The sequence below is a fragment of the Syngnathus typhle genome, unplaced genomic scaffold (assembly GCF_033458585.1).
Source record: "Syngnathus typhle isolate RoL2023-S1 ecotype Sweden unplaced genomic scaffold, RoL_Styp_1.0 HiC_scaffold_442, whole genome shotgun sequence".
NCBI lineage: Eukaryota > Metazoa > Chordata > Actinopteri > Syngnathiformes > Syngnathidae > Syngnathus > Syngnathus typhle.
The window spans coordinates 5,001-13,963 of NW_026872344.1; positions in this window are offsets into that span (position 1 = coordinate 5,001).

Here is an 8,963-nt window from a genome sequence, read left to right on the forward strand (position 1 = left end):
GGCCAGCGGGGGCCGAGGATGAACCGTGCGGGCACGGCGGTGGTCCGGGGGAAAGGCGTCGGCCTCCCAGGCCCGAGCTGGGGGAACGTGCGATGACCCAGGCGGGAAGCTGCGCCCCGTCCGAGTCAGACTCGGTCGTTGCGGCCCGCTGAGGCTCGCTTCGTTTCCGTAAAGCGGGGGTCGGGGGCGCGGCGCTGTGCCGGCGACTTGCCCGCGCGAGGCGCGCGCGCCGAGGCCCAAGCGGGAAGCTGCGCCCCGTCCGAGTCAGACTCGGTCGTTGCGGCCCGCCGGTCTCGCGCTACGGCCAGGATGCGGAGTTTGATCGACACTGGTGGGAGCCGGGGGGTCGAAGGGGTTCCGGCCGCCCCGCCGTCCTCAGCGCCGCTGTCACCCAGACGGGAAGCTGCGCCCCGTCCGAGTCAGACTCGGTCGGTGCGGCCCGCTGTGGCCAGCTGGCAACTAGCTACGGAAGGGTACCGGCGCTCCCGACGAACCCGCCGGGGTGGCTGGTGACCAACGCTGCGTTCGGCGCTTATTGCTGCGACCGGGAGGGAAGCTGCGCCCCGTCCGAGTCAGACTCGGTCGTTGCGGCCCCCCCGAGCCCGCACGCCTCTCGCGGAAGGTCATACGCCACCGGCGGCACGAAAGACGCCTCCCGCAACGCGGTAGTCGGGAAAGGCTATTCCGATAGTCGAGCAGAGTTGCGACAACACATCCCGCGGTGCCGTCTGGTTAGGCAAGGGTTTGAGAAACAGCATTCGCGGTAGACCGGCGCGGCCGGCGGACACCCACGCGGCGTGCCGCAATCGGATCGCGCGCTCGGCCTCCGTTGATTTCCTCTAGGTGGGTGATTCGGGGCGTCTCGGTCTCGCTGCCGTTCGGTCGCGCCAAGGCCTGCGGGGGCGGCGCGTAGCGCACGCTCTCGCGGCGGCCGAGGCGCTAGAGTGCGACCCGCAAGTGGGGAGGAACCGTCCACCCAACGCCGGCGCGAGCCGGGGCCGGTGGGGGCCCTACCAAGGCGGGTCATGAGTGCCAGTCGGTCAGTTCGGGAGAAGGGGAGGGTACTCGGAGGCCCGCCGGGAGCAGACGGGGGTCCGGAAGCTGAGGGGGGTGAAGGACGGCGGCCGGGAGCAGACGGCCGTCCCCGGGAGGGGGTGTTCGTTCACGTGCGGACGCCGGGAGCAGGCGGCCGTCACGCGATTCTGCCAACCGTTCCTACCGGCCTGTGTTTAAGGAGGCGGCCGGTCCTCCGTCCTTGGATGGATAAGATTCGCAGATTTTCGCCCGGCCTGTGTTTAAGGAGGCGGCCGGTTCCCTCCTTCCTTCCTTTCTTGGATGTATAACATTCGCAGATTTTCGCACCGGCCGGTGGTTTAAGGAGGCGGCCGGTCCTCCCTCCTTGGATGTATAACATTCGCAGATTTTCGCCCGGCCTATGTTTAGTGAGGCGACCGGTCCTCCCTCCTTGGATGTATAACATTCGCATATTTTCGCCCGGCCGGTGGTTTAAGGAGGCGGCCGGTCCTCCCTCCTTGGATGTATAACATTCGCAGATTTTCGCCCGGCCTATGTTTAGTGAGGCGACCGGTCCTCCGTGGAGAGCGACCCGCAAGTGGGGAGGAACCGTCCACCCAACGCCGGCGCGAGCCGGGGCCGGTGGGGGCCCTACCAAGGCGGGTCTCATTGCCTGTCGGTCAGTTCGGGAGAAGGTGGGGGTACTCGGAGGCCCGCCGGGAGCAGACGGGGGTCCGGAAGGTGAGGGGGTGAAGGACGGCGGTCGGGAGCAGACGGCCGTCCCCGGGAGGGGGTGTTCGTTCACGTGCGGACGCCGGGAGCAGGCGGCCGTCACGCAATTCTGCCAACCGTTCCCACCGGCCTGTGTTTAAGGAGGCGGCCGGTCCTCCACGAGAAGAATTCTGCCAAACGTTCCACCGGCCTGTGTTTAAGGAGGCGGCCGGTCCTCCCCGTCGTTCCGCCGGCTTGTGTTTAAGGAGGCGGCCGGTCCTCCACGAGAAGAATTCTGCCAAACGTTCCACCGGCCTGTGTTTAAGGAGGCGGCCGGTCCTCCCCGTCGTTCCGCCGGCTTGTGTTTAAGGAGGCGGCCGGTCCTCCACTATTCCTTCCTTGGATGGAAAGCATGTAGCACTTTGAAAATTTTCGAGCACTGTGACACTTTGAAAATTTTCGAGAGTTTTTGTACTTAGAAAATTTTTCGCTCTTGCACTTCCAGAGTGCTTTGCGGTAGCTCCTAGGTTCGCTGTCCGAGCATGTGAACACTTTTTGGGGGGGAACACATCGCTAGAGACACCAGCCGCCTGGTTCTCGGGGCCAAAACTTGTGTTCCCCACACTCGTTCTGACTATATTTTGCGATTTGGGGGTAAAGGTAATGAGTACAGTGACTAGGGGGACCAACTCATCGTACTCTGGCGCACCAACAGACCAAAGCTGGTACTGCACTTACCCCTGGTACCCCAACGCCTGGTACCTGACGGGCGAGAGGCTGATTTTTCGCTATTTGCGGCCGACCGAGGGAACCAGACAAAGCGGACACTTTACGGCGCAAGAGCCGTTGGCACTTAGAAATTTTTCGACAAAGTTGGCGCGAGCTCCAGAAGGAGAGGCTGATTTTTCGCTATTTGTGGCCGACCGAGGGAACCAGGCAAAGCGGACACTTTACGGCGCAAGAGCCGTTGGCACTTAGAAATTTTTCGACAAAGTTGGCGCGAGCTCCAGAAGGAGAGGCTGATTTTTCGCTATTTGTGGCCGACCGAGGGAACCAGGCAAAGCGGACACTTTACGGCGCAAGAGCCGTTGGCACTTAGAAATTTTTTGACAAAGTTGGCGCGAGCTCCAGAAGGAGAGGCTGATTTTTCGCTATTTGTGGCCGACCGAGGGAACCAGGCAAAGCGGACACTTTACGGCGCAAGAGCCGTTGGCACTTAGAAATTTTTCGACAAAGTTGGCGCGAGCTCCAGAAGGAGAGGCTGATTTTTCGCTATTTGTGGCCGACCGAGGGAACCAGGCAAAGCGGACACTTTACGGCGCAAGAGCCGTTGGCACTTAGAAATTTTTCGACAAAGTTGGCGCGAGCTCCAGAAGGAGAGGCTGATTTTTCGCTATTTGTGGCCGACCGAGGGAACCAGGCAAAGCGGACACTTTACGGCGCAAGAGCCGTTGGCACTTAGAAATTTTTTGACAAAGTTGGCGCGAGCTCCAGAAGGAGAGGCTGATTTTTCGCTATTTGTGGCCGACCGAGGGAACCAGGCAAAGCGGACACTTTACGGCGCAAGAGCCGTTGGCACTTAGAAATTTTTTGACAAAGTTGGCGCGAGCTCCAGAAGGAGAGGCTGATTTTTCGCTATTTGTGGCCGACCGAGGGAACCAGGCAAAGCGGACACTTTACGGCGCAAGAGCCGTTGGCACTTAGAAAATATTCGCCAAAGTTGGCACGAGCTCCAGAAGGAGAGGCTGATTTTTCGCTATTTGTGGCCGACCGAGGGAACCAGACAAAGCGGACACATTACGGCGCAAGAGCCGTTGGCACTTAGAAAATATTCGCCAAAGTTGGCACGAGCTCCAGAAGGAGAGGCTGATTTTTCGCTATTTGTGGCCGACCGAGGGAACCAGGCAAAGCGGACACTTTACGGCGCAAGAGCCGTTGGCACTTAGAAATTTTTTGACAAAGTTGGCGCGAGCTCCAGAAGGAGAGGCTGGTTTTTCGCTATTTGTGGCCGACCGAGGGAACCAGGCAAAGCGGACACATTACGGCGCAAGAGCCGTTGGCACTTAGGCGAGCTCCAGAAGGAGAGGCTGATTTTTCGCTATTTGTGGCCGACCGAGGGAACCAGGCAAAGCGGACACATTACGGCGCAAGAGCCGTTGGCACTTAGGCGAGCTCCAGAAGGAGAGGCTGGTTTTTCGCTATTTGTGGCCGACCGAGGGAACCAGGCAAAGCGGACACATTACGGCGCAAGAGCCGTTGGCACTTAGGCGAGCTCCAGAAGGAGAGGCTGATTTTTCGCTATTTGTGGCCGACCGAGGGAACCAGGCAAAGCGGACACTTTACGGCGCAAGAGCCGTTGGCACTTAGAAATTTTTTGACAAAGTTGGCGCGAGCTCCAGAAGGAGAGGCTGGTTTTTCGCTATTTGTGGCCGACCGAGGGAACCAGGCAAAGCGGACACATTACGGCGCAAGAGCCGTTGGCACTTAGGCGAGCTCCAGAAGGAGAGGCTGATTTTTCGCCGTTTGTGGCCGACCGAGGGAACCAGGCAAAGCGGACACATTACGGCGCAAGAGCCGTTGGCACTTAGGCGAGCTCCAGAAGGAGAGGCTGATTTTTCGCCGTTTGTGGCCGACCGAGGGAACCAGGCAAAGCGGACACATTACGGCGCAAGAGCCGTTGGCACTTAGGCGAGCTCCAGAAGGAGAGGCTGGTTTTTCGCTATTTGTGGCCGACCGAGGGAACCAGGCAAAGCGGACACATTACGGCGCAAGAGCCGTTGGCACTTAGGCGAGCTCCAGAAGGAGAGGCTGGTTTTTCGCCGTTTGTGGCCGACCGAGGGAACCAGGCAAAGCGGACACATTACGGCGCAAGAGCCGTTGGCACTTAGGCGAGCTCCAGAAGGAGAGGCTGATTTTTCGCCGTTTGTGGCCGACCGAGGGAACCAGGCAAAGCGGACACATTACGGCGCAAGAGCCGTTGGCACTTAGGCGAGCTCCAGAAGGAGAGGCTGGTTTTTCGCTATTTGTGGCCGACCGAGGGAACCAGGCAAAGCGGACACATTACGGCGCAAGAGCCGTTGGCACTTAGGCGAGCTCCAGAAGGAGAGGCTGATTTTTCGCCGTTTGTGGCCGACCGAGGGAACCAGGCAAAGCGGACACATTACGGCGCAAGAGCCGTTGGCACTTAGGCGAGCTCCAGAAGGAGAGGCTGGTTTTTCGCTATTTGTGGCCGACCGAGGGAACCAGGCAAAGCGGACACATTACGGCGCAAGAGCCGTTGGCACTTAGGCGAGCTCCAGAAGGAGAGGCTGATTTTTCGCCGTTTGTGGCCGACCGAGGGAACCAGGCAAAGCGGACACATTACGGCGCAAGAGCCGTTGGCACTTAGGCGAGCTCCAGAAGGAGAGGCTGGTTTTTCGCTATTTGTGGCCGACCGAGGGAACCAGGCAAAGCGGACACATTACGGCGCAAGAGCCGTTGGCACTTAGGCGAGCTCCAGAAGGAGAGGCTGATTTTTCGCCGTTTGTGGCCGACCGAGGGAACCAGGCAAAGCGGACACATTACGGCGCAAGAGCCGTTGGCACTTAGGCGAGCTCCAGAAGGAGAGGCTGGTTTTTCGCTATTTGTGGCCGACCGAGGGAACCAGGCAAAGCGGACACATTACGGCGCAAGAGCCGTTGGCACTTAGGCGAGCTCCAGAAGGAGAGGCTGATTTTTCGCCGTTTGTGGCCGACCGAGGGAACCAGGCAAAGCGGACACATTACGGCGCAAGAGCCGTTGGCACTTAGGCGAGCTCCAGAAGGAGAGGCTGATTTTTCGCCGTTTGTGGCCGACCGAGGGAACCAGGCAAAGCGGACACATTACGGCGCAAGAGCCGTTGGCACTTAGGCGAGCTCCAGAAGGAGAGGCTGGTTTTTCGCTATTTGTGGCCGACCGAGGGAACCAGGCAAAGCGGACATATTACGGCGCAAGAGCCGTTGGCACTTAGGCGAGCTCCAGAAGGAGAGGCTGATTTTTCGCCGTTTGTGGCCGACCGAGGGAACCAGGCAAAGCGGACACATTACGGCGCAAGAGCCGTTGGCACTTAGGCGAGCTCCAGAAGGAGAGGCTGGTTTTTCGCTATTTGTGGCCGACCGAGGGAACCAGGCAAAGCGGACACATTACGGCGCAAGAGCCGTTGGCACTTAGGCGAGCTCCAGAAGGAGAGGCTGGTTTTTCGCTATTTGTGGCCGACCGAGGGAACCAGGCAAAGCGGACACATTACGGCGCAAGAGCCGTTGGCACTTAGAAAATATTCGCCAAAGTTGGCACGAGCTCCAGAAGGAGAGGCTGATTTTTCGCTATTTGTGGCCGACCGAGGGAACCAGGCAAAGCGGACACATTACGGCGCAAGAGCCGTTGGCACTTAGGCGAGCTCCAGAAGGAGAGGCTGGTTTTTCGCCGTTTGTGGCCGACCGAGGGAACCAGGCAAAGCGGACACATTACGGCGCAAGAGCCGTTGGCACTTAGGCGAGCTCCAGAAGGAGAGGCTGGTTTTTCGCTATTTGTGGCCGACCGAGGGAACCAGGCAAAGCGGACACATTACGGCGCAAGAGCCGTTGGCACTTAGGCGAGCTCCAGAAGGAGAGGCTGATTTTTCGCCGTTCGTGGCCGACCGAGGGAACCAGGCAAAGCGGACACATTACGGCGCAAGAGCCGTTGGCACTTAGAAAATATTCGCCAAAGTTGGCACGAGCTCCAGAATGAGAGGCTGATTTTTCGCCGTTTGTGGCCGACCGAGGGAACCAGGCAAAGCGGACACATTACGGCGCAAGAGCCGTTGGCACTTAGGCGAGCTCCAGAAGGAGAGGCTGATTTTTTCGCTATTTGTGGCCGACCGAGGGAACCAGGCAAAGCGGACACATTACGGCGCAAGAGCCGTTGGCACTTAGAAAATATTCGCCAAAGTTGGCACGAGCTCCAGAATGAGAGGCTGATTTTTCGCCGTTTGTGGCCGACCGAGGGAACCAGACAAAGCGGACACATTACGGCGCAAGAGCCGTTGGCACTTAGGCGAGCTCCAGAAGGAGAGGCTGATTTTTTCGCTATTTGTGGCCGACCGAGGGAACCAGGCAAAGCGGACACATTACGGCGCAAGAGCCGTTGGCACTTAGAAAATATTCGCCAAAGTTGGCACGAGCTCCAGAATGAGAGGCTGATTTTTCGCCGTTTGTGGCCGACCGAGGGAACCAGGCAAAGCGGACACATTACGGCGCAAGAGCCGTTGGCACTTAGGCGAGCTCCAGAAGGAGAGGCTGATTTTTTCGCTATTTGTGGCCGACCGAGGGAACCAGGCAAAGCGGACACATTACGGCGCAAGAGCCGTTGGCACTTAGAAAATATTCGCCAAAGTTGGCACGAGCTCCAGAATGAGAGGCTGATTTTTCGCCGTTTGTGGCCGACCGAGGGAACCAGACAAAGCGGACACATTACGGCGCAAGAGCCGTTGGCACTTAGGCGAGCTCCAGAAGGAGAGGCTGATTTTTCGCTATTTGTGGCCGACCGAGGGAACCAGGCAAAGCGGACACTTTACGGCGCAAGAGCCGTTGGCACTTAGAAAATATTCGCCAAAGTTGGCACGAGCTCCAGAAGGAGAGGCTGATTTTTCGCCGTTTGTGGCCGACCGAGGGAACCAGACAAAGCGGACACATTACGGCGCAAGAGCCGTTGGCACTTAGGCGAGCTCCAGAAGGAGAGGCTGATTTTTCGCTATTTGTGGCCGACCGAGGGAACCAGGCAAAGCGGACACTTTACGGCGCAAGAGCCGTTGGCACTTAGAAAATATTCTGAAATTCTCACCGACCTCCGTGGTGGAGAGGCCGAATTTTCGACATTCGTGGCCGACCGGGGAACCGTCGCCACTCGGACAACTTGTGCGGCAGCCCTCGGTGATTTTAGGACCGCTTTTTCACCCTCGCTGTCCGACCGGAGAACCGTCGTAGCTCGGACAGTTCGTGTGCCAGCATCCGCTGGCACTTAGAAAATTTTAAAAAAGAAAAAAATAGTCTTCTGCATATACGTTCTGACTATATTTTGCGATTAGGGGGTAAAGGTAATGAGTACAGTGACTAGGGGGACCAACTCATCGTACTCTGGCGCACCAACACGCCAAGGTTGGTACTGCACTTAGGCTGATTTTTGCGCTATTCGCGGCCGACCGGGGAACCAGCGCGGAGCGGACACATTACGGCGAATGAGCCGTTGGCACTTAGAAAATTTTTGAGCTTTTTTCGAACTTCCGTGAGGCTGATTTTGCGCTATTCGCGGCCGACCGGGGAACCAGCGCGGAGCGGACACATTACGGCGAATGAGCCGTTGGCACTTAGAAAATTTTTGAGCTTTTTTCGAACTTCCGTGAGGCTGATTTTGCGCTATTCGCGGCCGACCGGGGAACCAGCGCGGAGCGGACACATTACGGCGAATGAGCCGTTGGCACTTAGAAAATTTTTGAGCTTTTTTCGGACTTCCGTGTGGAGCTTTGGGGCCGTTCCGCCTAACTTTTTATGCCCGATTAGGCTTCCAGGGAGGCGGCTAAGCATTATTGACCAATCATGGAGCTTTTTTGGGACTTCCGTGTGGAGCTTTGGGGCCGTTCCGCCTAACTTTTTATGCCCGATTAGGCTTCCAGGGAGGCGGCTAAGCATTATTGACCAATCATGGAGCTTTTTTGGGACTTCCGTGTGGAGCTTTGGAGCCGTTCCGCCTAACTTTTTATGCCCGATTAGGCTTCCAGGGAGGCGGCTAAGCATTATTGACCAATCATGGAGCTTTTTTGGGACTTCCGTGTGGAGCTTTGGGGCCGTTCCGCCTAGCTTTTTATGCCCGATTAGGCTTCCAGGGAGGCGGCTAAGCATTATTGACCAATCATGGAGCTTTTTTGGGACTTCCGTGTGGAGCTTTGGGGCCGTTCCGCCTAACTTTTTATGCCCGATTAGGCTTCCAGGGAGGCGGCTAAGCATTATTGACCAATCATGGAGCTTTTTTGGGACTTCCGTGTGGAGCTTTGGGGCCGTTCCGCCTAGCTTTTTATGCCCGATTAGGCTTCCAGGGAGGCGGCTAAGCATTATTGACCAATCATGGAGCTTTTTTGGGACTTCCGTGTGGAGCTTTGGGGCCGTTCCGCCTAGCTTTTTATGCCCGATTAGGCTTCCAGGGAGGCGGCTAAGCATTATTGACCAATCATGGAGCTTTTTTGGGAC